Below are 15,077 nucleotides of genomic sequence, written 5' to 3' on the forward strand. Positions count from 1 at the left end.
AAGGTGAAAGAACAAACTCATTAAGATTTTTCAGGTGTTCCCTAGGGACTCCCAAAAATAATACAAACTTTAAGAAGAGAGATGTCACCCTGACACTGCCTGGGGCACCAGGACCCAGAGGCTCGATGGTCCACGACCTAGGGTAGAATCAAACACAACCAGAGGGGGGAAATGGCAGTGCAATGGTGCCCAGAGATATTCTGCTCTACTCATAGATGGTTCCTTGGCCCAGTAGTCATCAGAGAGGTGTTATCCAGAACCTGGTGGAAACAGATGCAGACCCACAGTCAAATGTTAGGTCAAGCTTGGGATATCCAACTGGAAAGAGGGAGGGAGAGTTGTAGGAACCAGAGGGTCAGGGACATCATAGGCAAATCCATAGAATCAACTCATCTGGGTTCGTAGGAACTCACGGAAACGGAACCAACAACCAGGGAGCCTACACGGGACTGACCTAGACCCTCTGCATATATGTGACGGTTGTGCAACTTAGCTTTCTTGTGGGACTCCTAACAGTGGAAGCAGGGCTGTCTCTGACTCTTTTACAGGCCTTTGGGACCCTATTTCTCATACTGGGTTGCCTTGCTCAGCCTTAAAACAAGGCATGGTACTTAATCTTTCTACAACTTGATATGCCATGTTTTGTCGATATCCATGGGAGGCCTGCTCTTTTCTGAACAGTAATGGAGGAAGAATGGATGGGGTGGGAAGAGGCAGAAAGGAGATGGGAGGAAGGACTGGGAGGAGAGGAGGGAGGGGAAACTGTGGTTGGAATGTAAAATAATTAAGTAAATAAAAATGAGAGAGAGAGAGACAGAGACAGAGAGAAGAGAGAGAGAGAACGGTCTTGTTGGACACTGGATGTGCTGAGGCCAGAAGATTATCATAAATTCAAAGGCCAACCTGGGCTACCGAGGGAGATCCTATTTCAAAACACCAATAGGTAGTACCTGAAGTGCAGGTCAATTGGTGGATGCTTGCCTCACATGCATGAAGCTCTGGGGTAGGCACCTAGGACCACACAAACTGGGCATGGAGATTCATGCCCTCTGATCCTGGAACTAAGAAATAAAGACAAGAGGATTAGAATTCAATGCTATTCTTGAGAATACAATGAGTTAGGAGCAAGTATTGGATATATAAGACTGTCTCTAAATAAAAAAGTTACAGTTTTAAAAAAAGTTTTCAAATTTGATTTGAGGAACCTTGTGAGAAATGTTATGTTTGGATGCTTGATTTGAAAAGATAACGGATCGTTATATAGTGTTAGTTATCTACTGACGAAAACGACAGTAACCATTTTTAAGGTCATATGTTATAATGCAAAATTAAATAATAAATAAATGAAGTGTAAAATTAGCTGGATGGTGGTGGCACATGCCTTTAATCCCAACACTCAGGAGGCAGAGGCAGGAGGATCTCTGTGAGTTTGAGGCCAGCCTGGTCTACAAGAGCTAGTTTCCAGGACAGGTTCCAAAGCTACAGAGAAACCCCGTCTCAAAACCAAACCAAACCAAACCAAACCAAAACAAACCAAACCAAAACAAACAAACAAAAATAAAAAGTGTAATCAGAAGATCCCATGACAAAATACTCAAGGTAAATTACAAGGAGGAAAGATTCCTTTCGGCTTCTGGCCTCAGGTTTCAGTCCTTGGTCACACAGTTCTCTTTCTTTGGGCTTGCGGTAAGAAAGCACAGCGGGGAAGGACTATGTCGTAGAGAATGGTTATTCACCATATGGCAGCCAAGAAGTCTGTGTGTGTGTGTGTGTGTGTGTGTGTGTGTGTGTGTGAGATCTAGGGTATTCCTCCCCTAGGCTCCACACTAGGGTTCTACTGTGTCCTCAGTAGCACCACAGGCCTGCAGCGTGTGGCCCTTTGCAGAGCATTTAACATCCAAACCATAGCTTTCCTTCATTTTATACTGCTCTTCCAGAGGACCGACTTGGGTTCCCAGCACCCGCACCAGGATGCTCACAGCTGCCTGAGACTCTGACTCCAGGGTTCTGATACACTCTTCTGGCCTCTGTGGACAATTATTCATTTGCACATAACCCCACAGGGACACACACACACACACACGCACAAATAAATCTTTTTAAAAAGTGATAAAGACAACATGTAGTATAGGAGTTAGTTTTAAACATTTCAGAAACAAGGAACCTACATGCTGAGGTGCTGTTTTCCTGGAACTAGCTCTTGTAGACCAGGCTGCTGTTTTCTTTTATAAACTGTTACACACATTAAACAATTCACTCTTATTGTACATTTTGTTCTCTGACTAAATTATCATTTTACAGTTTTAAGAATCTAGGTGACATAATAAAAGCACTCACTAGTAAATTCAGGTGAAAGAATTTTATATGAATTATATATGTTTATTTAAAGAAAATATTAAAATGTGTTTATTTACTAAAAATTGTAAAGAACATATGACCATAATAAATACTGTGTGATGTGTGATTCCCCTCTGTATGCTATGAATATGTTTTATTGCCATTGGTTAACAAAGAAGCTGCTTTCGGCCAATGGCTTAGCAGAATACAGCCAGGCTGGAAAAGAAAGAGAGAGAGAGAGAGAGAGAGAGAGAGAGAGAGAGAGAGAGAGAGAAGGCAGAGATAATGAGAAGCTATGTAGTCACTGCCAGAGATAGATGTGATGGAACCTTGCTGGTAGGTCATGAGCCTAGTGGTAAAATATAAAATAATAGAAATGGGTTAACTTAAGATGTAAGAGCTAACTAGAAATACATTTAAGCTATTGTCCAAACTGTATTGCAAATAATATAATTTCTGTGTGATTATTTCAAGTCAGGGCAGTTGGGAAACAAACTAGTGGCCTCTCCCAACAGTTGTGGGTAGGAAGTTAACCACTATTTTTTGTGAGTTTTCGGAATACTTAATTTACATAAACATTTTTTTTCTGTCTGAATCAACTCCCAGAACTCTTTTGAGGAATTTTGGAAATATTATCTAAAGACAAAAGAGAATCAAAATATAAGTTATATAAACATAGATATGCATAAATATGCAGACATATTGAAGTAAAAATTTATGGCCTTCATTTAAAAATGTAACCATAATTCATGTACAATAAAAAATTCACTGGTTTATATAAAGTAGTTGGATCCAAATTGTGTTTTTGGCAGATGAAACAAGCTCACCGCCTCAATAATGCCTGAAACGTTTTATCAATATTTGTCAAAAAGAATTTTATGAATTTCACTCAGTTTTAAAATTTGTTTAGTTCATGTGTGTGTATGCTTTGCCTGAGTGTGTGAGTGTATCATATGCATGCAAGGCTGGGGAGGTCAGAAGAGAACAATGGGTCCCCTGGGAATGGGAGGGCCTAGAATTGAACCCAGGTCTTTGGCAAGAGCAGCCCATAGTCTTAGCCACTGAGCCATCTCTTCTGGCCCTCATTAAGCCTGTTTGCAAACAGCTTTAATCTTGTTCTTTAAATGTATCTTCTCACAGACACCAAGAGAGTGCTTGTTTTAAGGTGAGAGTGTTTACAAAATGCTTTTGGGTATAGAAACACAAATGTCTGAAGGGTTAATCTGTTCTAGGCTATTCTAAGCCAATAAGTCTTTCTGTTGCCAGCCCTAGATGCAAGAGATGGCCCCAGAAAGAACACAAAAGAAATTTCCCTTTTCCTGAGACCCAAAGTTAATGCAGAGATTATGGATGTAGATGTAGGTCTAGCCTTAAGCAAGTCACAGTTACAGCCTCCTTAAGGATCAGGGAACTTTAGCAGAAAGTGTTTCAAAGCTAGGTGATAGGGTGAAGGGCTGTGGAATGTAATTCTTCACAGACTCAATACAGCTATTGTGACTATTAGCTCGTATCAACTGTGGTTGACCATAAGACCAGCTCTATCAACAGCCAAGGAAGGGGTAGTGGCTCTGAGATTCTGAGAGAGCAGGAATCACTGTCTTTAGTTCTGTACCCTCTGCCAAGCCCACCAGGCTCCAATGGGTAGCTCTAAACACACAGTCACACAAATGTTCCTGGTTAATCTTGGTGGGCCACAAAACAAAATGAAACAACATAAACTGGAGAGAGAGAGAGAGAGAGAGAGAGAGAAAGAGAGAGAGAGAGAGAGAGAGAGAGAGAGAGAGAGAGAGAGAGAGAGAGAGAGATTGATTTATGGGGAAGGGAGAGAGGGGCTAGGGATGGGAGGGAGGCAAGAGTTGAGAGGGATCAGTATGCAAAGTATACATCTGTAAAACTATCAAAAAATAGTTAAAATTCAAGTTATTAATTAATTAAAATAAAGCAAAATCAAAAGCAAAAAACTTTCTAGCCACAAAAAGTAAGCAAACTCCAGTGTCCCTCAAGAGTGAGAAGACTTCAGTTTCAGATCCACTGATCTGAGCAACTGGGCAGCTGGGACTGGGACGGGATTGTTTCCAACACAAACAAGGCAGCAAGAGCAGAGACAGCAAGGGCTGCAGCTCCTTGTTAAGGTACCGTCAGACAAAGAAAATGCTACCTGAGCACTCTGTATCTTGGGTGCCTCTTCTGTCCGCTCACCTGATGCGTGACAAACCATGCCCTCTCAGCCAGCAGAAACTAGACCGGTTACAAGAGATTGTGATGAACACAGAGCCAAACTGTCACAACAAAAGAGATAAAAGGAAAATCTCATCTAGGGCTGTGTGTGTGCATGCGTTTGTGTGTGTGTGTATGTGTGTGTTTTAATTGGTGCCCCACAGCAAAGACAGTCTAAACACATTCTGTGGTCCTGTGTTTTAAACCCCCAGTTTGTGAAGCTGGCTTGAACAGGCTTTGGACTATGCCTGCATTATAACCACGGTTATTCTGATCATTATTTTTTTAAAAAAAATGGCAGAGAAAACAGGAGCAAAGGAAAACAAGGGCCTTCTGGGAGTCCAAGGATCAGTGTACAGTGAAGACTCACCAGCACATCTCGGAGTCAGAAACAACCAAGTCTTACAAACGTTTTTCTCCTAATGGAATTTGGAAGGGAAAAGGCATAGCATGCATACCCACCTGGACTCTCCAGAGAGAAACCCAGGGCTCTGGCTTCAGTAAAAATGTGTGCCTTCTGTTGCCTTGGCCTGCAGGCCTGGACTTCAGCTTCAGCCTCTGCAGCAAATAAGGGGTCCCAGCTGTTCCCTAGCAGCTTCCCCTCTTCCTTCCTAGGCACTCCAACCTGGATCTGGAAACTAACTTGACAAAAGACAGACTAAGAGAGTAACAGTTTCATTATGGGCCTTGTACTTACAAGAGTTTCCCAAAGACACGAGAAGGAAGGAGACACCGAGAACGAAAGCTTGTACATCATCTTAAGCTAAGCCAGGGGAAAGTAGCTCCAGGCTTCTGGGTGAAGGAGGCCAGGTCTGGGGTGGAGGTGAAAGAGGACTTGTGGCCAGTGGCGTTGTCTTGTTATGCACACAAGACATGCAAGGTCAGGTAGCTGTCTGCAGGAGCATGTCTCTTTACAGACGCAATGTCCTGTATGTGCGACTCCTTTGAAAAAGAGAGATTAATATTCGGTTTTCTCTGTTTCTAGGCAGTAAGGACATTCCTCCCAACTGACGTTTATTGTCTCTGCTGGTTGTTAATTGTCATTAATTCAAAATGATCCATGTAATAAAGATGTGTATTTTCAGGTAGCATATTCCGGTATTGTGTTAGACTTATCCTTTTGTGAGCATGTACCTGATAGGACAGTTACTATGAGGGAGAGAGTGTAGAGATATTTTGTTTGTAATTTAACAAATAAATCTTGCCTGAAGATCAGAGAAGCCGTGCAGCCAGCCACTAGAGAGACCTTCTACCTCTACGGAATCCTCAGACAGACGGGAGATCCTGTCTTTACTAATCCTCAGACTGCATGCTCAGACTGCACCTCCAGACTCTATCCGAGCTCTTTTCTCCTCCTGCCTTATAGTCCTATCTCCATCCACCCACATCTCTTTTTGTCTCCACCTCCCTAGTTCTGAGATTAAAGGCATATGACTCCCAAGTACTGGGATTAAAGGGGTGAGCCACCACTGCCTAGCCCTGTTTCTCTTTGAGACTGGATCAGTCTAGTGTAACCCAGGGTGGCATTGAACTCACAGAGATCCACTGGCCTCTGTCTCCTGAGTGCTGGGATTAAACATGTGTGCCAGCACTGCCTGGTCTCTATGGTTAACTAGTGGTTTAGCTCTGCACTCTGATTTTCAGGCAAGCTTTATTATTTTGGTGCATGATTCCAGAGGTTTCAGTCTATGGCTCAGGGGTTTCATTGCTTCTGAGCTGCGCTAAGGCTGAGCATCCTGGAAAGGAGGTAGGAAGAAGTGGAGCTGGAGGCTGGAGAGGTGGCTTGCTGGTTAATCACACAATGCTCTTTCAGATGATCCACATTTGGTTCGCAGAACCTACAGGGGTGATTTACCAAAGCCTGTAACTCCAGCTCTAGGGGGTCCAATGCCTCCGACTTTCCAGGGCACCTATACTCAAGTGCACATTCCTTCTACCCCCAAATTCACATAGTTTAAAAGAAAAGTAAATCTTTAAAAAAGAAGAAGGAGGAGAGTGTGTGGGGAGAATAAAAGCTAGGGCCGCTGAGGGGGCTGAGCGTGCAAACGTGCTTGGCACACATGCCGGATGACCTGAGTGTAACCTCGAGAACACACGGTGGAAGGAGAGAATTGACTCATGGAAGTCTTCTAGCCCTAAAATGTGCCATGTAACACACACACATGCACGCACGCACTCATGCATGCGTGGGCACAAGAACACATAGTATCACACACACACAAAAGCAGCGGAGTGGTTGTCTCATGGAGGTCAGAAGGGAGGCAGGAAGAGACCCAGGACAAGACACAGACTCCCAAGGATATGCTCCCAGTGAGGGTGTTCTACCTCCTGATATTTCCAGAATTTCCCAATAACACTGCTAGCTGGGGACCATTCAGTGCCATTCAGCCTTTTGGGGGGGGCACTCTATACCCATACTGTAGTAGCTCTGCTTCAGTTTCAGCTTGAATCCTTTTTCTCCTTTGATTTCTGGAGGCTTATTCTCCAGTGAGTGTGTTCATCTTCCTTCATTATTAACTTCTCAGGCAGCCCCGAGAAACCACCTCTCCTCTTCATTTTTTTAAAAAATATTTATTTTATTTTTCTTTATCTGTATATGTGTGTGCCTGTGCAGATGCCCCAAGAGGCCAGAAGAGAGGGGGGTCAGATCTCATGTAGCTAGAATTACAGGCAGTTGTGAGCTTCCCTGGTGTGGGTGCTGGGAAGTGAACTCATGTCTGGGAGAGCAGCAAGTGCCCTTAGTCTCTGAGCCTTTTCTCCAGGTCCTCTATAAAAGAAGAACAAAAATCCTTATTTATTTATGTATTTATTTGTGTGTCTGGGGGGTGCACACGCATACGCGCAGAGGCCAGAAGATGGTATTCTGCCTTCTATACTGCTCTTTATCCACGCCTTCGAGTCGGGGTCTCTCCCTGAACCAGGGGCGTGCATTTTCTCAGCCAGGCTGGAAAACAGAAGCCCTGGTAATCGCTCTGTCTCTGTCTCACTCTCACTCCGAGATACTAGGTCCTCTGCATATACCTGTAGTTGTGTAGCAGGGTGCTCTTGTGGTACTTCTAACAGTGGGAGTGAGGGGCATCTCTGACTCTTGTGCTGCCTGCTCTTGGGACCCTTTTCCTCCTACTGGGTTGCCTTGTTCAGCCTTGATATGAGGGTATGTACTTAGTTTTACTGCAACTTGTTAAGTGGTAGTTGATATCCCTGGGCGGCCTGCTCTTTTTTCTTTCTCTAAGGGAAATGGAGGAGGAGTGGATCTGGGGGAGAGGGAGGGGAAAACTGGGAACAGTGAGGGAGGTGAAATTGTGGTCTGTATGTATTATATGAGAGGAGAAAATAAAACATGAAAAAAAACCCCACTGAGCCATCTCTCCAGGCTTTTCCCCCCTCACATCACCCCTGAGATAAATAAATGTGAAGAAAAAAATTCTCATTTTTTTTTCCAGATCCGTTTTTATTTTGAAGTTTATTCTTGCCCGTGTCTCACGGGGGTCCCCATCCTCTCTCTCCAGGAGCAGATAATTTCAGGGCTGAATTCTGTCTCCTCATCTGACCTTAGCCCTTCTCATGTGCTTTTCTCGTTTGTTCTTATTACACGCAACCCTCTCTCTTCCTTCCGTTTCCTCTCATTAATAACTTCCCCTGGAGTCTCCCGAGCCAGCCTCTAAATCACCCTCCCAGTTCTAGCACCTTTGCCTTTTCCTGCTCTCTGCATATTTCCTCAGAGTGTATGCTTATGCTCCGAATTCATTTCCTTTGCTAAGTTAATCTCGCCATTTAAGGGAAAAGATACGAGCCGAGCAAGGACTGTGCGGAGACAGCTGCAGCCTTAGGTGAGAAACAGCAGCAGAGACGGGCAAGTCCCCTGGCTCTCTGCGTACCTCGTTCTTTTCTGCGAAAATGAGCAGGGTGGTCCGGCACCGGTTAGAAACTCAAAGGCAGAGTGCAGGCGGGTTAGGTGGATGCATTGAAGCTGGCCAGCCAGGGACTGTGGGAAAATTCCAGCACAAAGCTGTATTCAAAGAGAGTATTACTCCCGCTCGGCTCTGGTTACCGCCACAGCGACGTGTTGGTCACCCAGGGCAGACAGCCAGCCCAAATTTCAGTAGTTATCAAGAAACTGATTAAAAGAGAGAAAGAAACTGTGAATAGTTCTACACCAGGAAAGACAAAACCGTCACAGAGAGAAAAGACAGAAGCCTGCTCTATCCTGACTTTCAGTTGGAAGTTCTGAGGAAAATGATAATTGACCATAATAACATATGCCTGTTATCCCAGCAATGGTGGGCAAAGGCAAGGGGTTGTGAGTTCAAGGTCAGCTGGGGCCACCTCGCAAGACTCTGCCTCTAAAACTCTAAAATAAAATGAAATAAGTTAACTCTCTAATTTTTATTTATTTATTGGATTTTCGAGATAGGGTTCCTCTCTATAGCCTTGGTGCCTATCCTAAGAACTTGCTCTGTAGACCAGGCTGGGTTCAAACTCACAGAGATCTACCTGCTCCTGCCTCCCAAGTGCTGGGATTAAAGGTGTATGCCGCCACCATCCAGCCTAGTCTTCTAATTTTAAAGGTGAACTGGATTCTAATATGAATCAAACGAAACACATGTTATCTGTGGGTCAGATTTGATCTGTGGAAGTTAGATGAGATGGTGTGTGTCTGTGTGTCTGTGTGAGCAGGTGTGTGCATGTATGTGTGTATACGTATGTATGTGTGTGCATGTATGTGTGTGTGTGTATGTGTGTGCATGTATGTGTGTGTGTGTGTGTGTGTGTGTGTGTGTGCATGTGTGTATTCAGCTCCTCCTGCTCACAGGCCCGAGAAGGATATCAGGGGCCCTACTCTCTCTCTCTGCCTTACTCCTTTGAGACAAAGTCTCTCCCTAAACCTGGAGCTGGGCCCAAACTGTGGTGATTCTTTTGTCTTTGTCCTCACAGAGCTTTGCTTACAGGTGCATGTGTGTCTATGCCCAAATGTTCCCCTGGGTGCTGCGGGTCTGACCTCAGGCCCCCATCCTTGCACACCAATTACTCTTACCCATGGAGTCATTTCTACCACGGGACTTTCCCATTATTTACAAATCTAAAATTTCATGACTCTTGGGTTCCTGCTAGGAGGAGGTGCACATTCTTTCCCGCCTCCGTCTTGAAGTGCCTATGCTCCCAGCCTGGTCAACACATCTGCTGGGTGTGTGAACCTCCTACCGTGGCTGACCTTGGGATGCACAACTGAGTCTCACAGAGAGGTCAACCCTTCGTAGTGGAATCCATTTCCTCTGTTTCCTTGTTTGGAGGCAAATTTCTGTCGTGCATATTGCTATAGTTTGGATCTGCCTTAAGCATGTCTCCTAGGGGCTGTCTGCTGGGATTCCCCATTGTGGCAGTGTCTGTGGGCAGAGTCCTCAGAGGTGGGAGGTGGTTGGAGCCTTGAGAGATTCGAAAGGGCTTAATGCAATTGTGTGGAACTCCTGTTTGTAACCTTGACAGCAAGTTATAAAAAGAACAAGCCCTTCTCCACCATGTCTCTTTGCTTCCCCTCTGACCATGTAATTCCTCCTCCACATCGCAATACCTTCTGCTGTGCTGTGATGTAGCAGGTAGGGCTTCAGCAAAGGTGAAAATAGGGGACCCCTCAACCTGGGACGGTCACCCTGCAGAACTCGCTTTAATAAAATTCTAGTGTCTAGTATTTTGTTAGAGCAACAGAAAAATGGGCTAGGACACTTGGATTCTATGTCACTGAGGCTCAGAATCCCAGGCAAAGAAATGGATGTCAAAAATGAATGATGGTTGGGGCTACTTAAAGTGATAAGAAAGCCCCTGGTCGGTGGTGGCACACACCTTTAAACCTAACACCCAGTAGGCAGAGGCAGGTGGATCTCTGAGTTCAAGACCAGCCTGACCTACAGAGTTCCAGGACAGCCAGGGCTACAAAGAGAAACCCCGTCTTGAAAATAAAAAGACAAGAGAGCTGATGTGAATAGGCACTTAGAAGCTGCTTTTACTAGGCCACATTGTTATCTTACCTGATAACTGAAAATGGGATGAAATCCCGTATTTCTACCTTTATTTTGTCTGTCTGTCTGTTTGTCTACCTCGTTGGCTTTAGCTGAAGTAACAGAGATGAGTCATCCCCCCTAACCTCCTTTCTGGAGTTGTCTTGGATTCTGGGAATAGCGGAACTCTGCAGGACTGAGTCCCTACCCCCACCTCAGAAGAAGGCAACTGTCCATGAAGGTAAGGCAGTACTCTGGAGCAGATGTCATATCTCCTCAGGACCAGCTTGCCCCTGCAAGCAGTATGGGCTTCTTCAGACCATCTTTCAGAACTAGAGCTGGGACAGTAATTCAGGAGATCACAGCTAGATCAGGGCTTCATGACCACACTTGCTTCTCCACTTCCTGTCTTCTTATATTGAAGCCCAATGTTTGTGCCTGTACCTCACAGATGGTTTTGGGGTCATTAGATTCCTTTACTTGTGTTTTTTTTTTTTGCACTGTGGCTACACTGAATAAATGTCCCAACTTTTTAAAAAGATTTATTTATTTATAATGTACACAGTGTTCTGCCTGCATATATGCCTGCAGGCCAGAAAAGGGCATCAGATCTCATTACGGATGGTTGTGAGCTACCACGTGGCTGCTGGAAATTGAACTTAGGACTTCTGGAAGAGCAGCCAGTGCTCCTAACTGCTGACCCATCTCTTCAACTCCCCCGAATCTTTTTAAAATCATTGTTCGTTTCTTTAATTGGTGGATCAGGATGGGTGGTCAAGCCTAGCATGCTGAGAATTCTAGAACCCAGACTTTTATCTTGTTACAAAGGTTAACTTTACATCTTAGCTTGCCTGACATTAAATCTTCTGTAGATACCTTTCTTTTTAACTTTATGTGTTTGGGTGTTTTGCCTGCATTTAGTTCTGTGTAACATATGTGCAGTGCCCACAGAGGCCAGAAGAGGGCATCAGATCCCCTGGAACTGAAGTTACAGATGGTTGTGACCTGCATGTGGATGATGGGAATTGAACCTAGGTCCTCTGCAAGAGCAGCAAGTGCTCTCAACCACGAAGCCATCTCTCCAATCCCCTGTAGACATTTCTTCCAAAAGAGTTGCTCTGGCTGTCGCTACAGGCCTGCCTTCCCTGGACTACAACCTCTCTGTCCCAGCTCCCCTCTCACATCCATCCAAGAATGGTAAAGTTTTGTTAAACCTGATAGGTCTGCTTCTTTGTCATCTTACCCTTGACCAACATTTGTGCCTGAAACCATGAGGCAAAGTAAAACATTCCTTCCTCAAGTTGTTTTTGTAAGCTATTTTTGTCACAATGGCAAAAGTCTAGTTCTACTATACTGTATTTATTATTATGTATTAAATTATATTTAGTATAATATAATACAGTGTCCAATAGATGTAGAAAGTACTTTAGCACTGCAATTAACAGTGCTGGCTACTTAAAAACAACACAAAACAAATCTCTTGTTTGTTTTGTATTTTTCTTTTGTCATCGACATTTTATTTAATATTTCAAAATAATTCACAGACAGAAATTGTGGTTACTGATACAATTCAAGGCACAAGGGATTCTTGAATAGTCCTTTAAGATTTTCTCCCCTGTTACTAGACACCAACAGTTCAATATTCAATTCTCATCTTCCTTATAGAAGACTTATTTTTGTCATTTAGGATTAGCTGCATGTATGGGTCTTCATGCGGGTATGTGTATGTGAGTGCAGGTATCCTTCAGAGGCTGGAGGTGACAGATTCCCCTGGAACTGGAGTTATAAGAATTGTGAGCTGCCCAACATTTTGCAGAGAACCACAGAGCCCTGGCTCTGTGACTATGGTCAGCTTAACTTCAGACCCATATCTCAAGCCCTTAGTCCTTATCTTGATATACTGTGCAGCCAAGTGTGCTTTCCCCTTCAGCGAATAGAGAGTTGCTACTGGAAGCCACCCACATCCGAGCTCTATTGCCCCACTTCTCCTAACCCTAGCATGTTCTTCTCTCTGGTTCCACTCTGTGGAATATGAACAGAAGTGGTACATGGCATTTCCTAGTCAAGCCTGAAGGAGATCTCTCAATTCTCTTTTTCCTTCCATCAGCTGGATTCATTTGAAGACGAGGCCCTGGGGGAAAGCTGATAACTACAGGATAAAGGAAATTGGATTCCCAAATCACAGCAATGAGAAAGTCTGACTAGGGGCCACATGTCTTGATAGGTTAAGTGAACGGGAAATAATCTTCTGTTAAATTTGGATCATACAGTCTTGGTCTATAATCTTTCTGACATTACTGTAGTTAATACAAAAGCTTGTACCTCAAGAGATGTATAGCTATAATAAAGGTCTGTTATTGGCTGACTATTTAGGTAGCACTGCACAGGGACAGACGGTGCTGGGATGGTAAAGCCTTCTGCTATGCTTTGGGAAAACATGAGAGAGAGAGAGAGAGAGAGAGAGAGAGAGAGAGAGAGAGAGAGAGAGAGAGAGAGAGAGAAGGCAATCGGCTGTAATGTCTACAAACCATAAAGGTGACCAACATGGCAAGATAGGATCTACACTAGTGGCATTGATATCTTGGTGGTAACCAACAGTTGTCTAATAGGACTTATGGCCCATTCAATAGGAGCGTGTTCACGCCTAGTACTGTAAACCCAGAAAACTACCTATAGCTGGTGAGGCCTTGGAACTTAGAGAGGAACTTACTATTGCCACTTTTCTCAACCAGTCTACTTTCTAGCTGCATTTTAAATATGTATCCTTAAGTCATAGAGGAATGTACCTCTCATTCTTCGTCAAAGAAACGTTTTTTTTTTTTCAGCAGATGGAGATCATTATAGAAGACAGAGTGGTCAAAATGCAGAGATCAACTGATGGTGGGGGTGGGGTAGCCCCAGCGACTACATCAACAACACATCCCTTCATCCCTTACATCTAAAGCTTAGGGAATACCTAGGAAGAGGAGGTGGAAAGGTTGTAAGAGTCAGAAGACTAGAACGTCTGCTACAAGGGTATGCCTTTCCTATGTGACAGTGCAACCATTAAATCTCAGCGATATGGCCACCTAAACAAGGCCTGAGGAATGACAACACTAGCCGACATGCTATGGTGAATGGAGGAAATTTCGTGGACCCTCACCCCAGGTCAAGAGCTATAGGGAATTAGTGACTGGTGAGAAAAGGAGAATCAGTCTCCACAGTAACCCTAATTGGTTATCAAATACCAAGCCCTAAAAACAGATACATATACACAGCACTACATGGACTCAACAGGTTGCATTTATATATTTATGTATGCATACACATAACAATAATAATTAAAGAAAAAGGAAGAGGTGATGAAGAGGTGAGGGTGGATCTGGGGAGAGTTAGAGGACAGGGGTGAATAAGACAAAAGTGCATTATGTGGAAGTCTCAAAGAATTAGGACAAATATTACATTTCAAAGTTATGCTTATGATCACATGAAAGGCAGAATGCATTTCTACAATGGAACGATGACTTCTACATATTTGCAATTTTTCTTTCTTTAAAAGTTTTATATTACATTTATTACTTATCTGCCTATTTGTAGATATCACAGTATGTATGTGGAGGTCATAGATCAAGTTTGGAGAGTTGGTTCTCTCCTTCTACTGTGTGGGTCCTGTGATTGAATTCAGATCATCAGGCTTGGTAGCAAGTACCTTTATCCATTGAGCCATTTCATCAGCCTAAAACTCTTTCTTCTTATTAGAACCTTTTTATTATAGTTCTTATATGGGCTGATGAAGGGGTAGGAAATTTTCTTTCTGTAGACAGCTGGTTGTTGTGAGTTCTAGGCTGGTCTCTAATTCATGATCCTTTTACCTCAGTCTCCCTTATAAATTCTGGGATTACAGGAATGTACCACCATACTGGGATTGCTTTCCTCTTTATTTAGCAAGATGTTTATTTGTATGTAGAATGCCTTGTTTGCATTTATGTGTGCTCTTCACATACATTCAGTGTCCTCAGAGGATGATCCCTGGGACCTGGAGTTATGAAGAGTTGTTAGTCACCATATGGATGATGGGGACTGAACCCAGGTCCTCTGAAAGAGTAAGTGATCTTAACCATTGACTTATTCATCTAGGCCCCATTTTAAATTTAATTTTTAACATTTACTTATTTGTATGTATGCGTGTAAGGAGAGACTGCTTGCTCGTTTCCCGACTGCTCAGACCTGAATAATCACACACAAACTATATTAATTACAACACTGGTTGGCCTATTAGCTCGGGCTTTTTATTAACTAACTCTTACATCTTAAATTAACCCATTTCTATTAATCTGTGTATCGGTACAAGGCTGTGGCTTACTGGTAAGGATCTGGCGTCTGTCTCTTTTGGCAGCTACATGACATCTCCCTGACTCTGCCTACTCTCTTCTATATCTCTTCCAGCCTGGCTTTATTTTGCCCTGCTATAGGCTGAAGCAGCCTCTTTATTAACCAATGATATTAAAACATATTCACAGCATACAGAGGGGAATCCAACATCATATGTGT

Source organism: Microtus pennsylvanicus, chromosome 8, assembly GCF_037038515.1.
Source record: "Microtus pennsylvanicus isolate mMicPen1 chromosome 8, mMicPen1.hap1, whole genome shotgun sequence".
NCBI classification, from domain to species: domain Eukaryota; kingdom Metazoa; phylum Chordata; class Mammalia; order Rodentia; family Cricetidae; genus Microtus; species Microtus pennsylvanicus.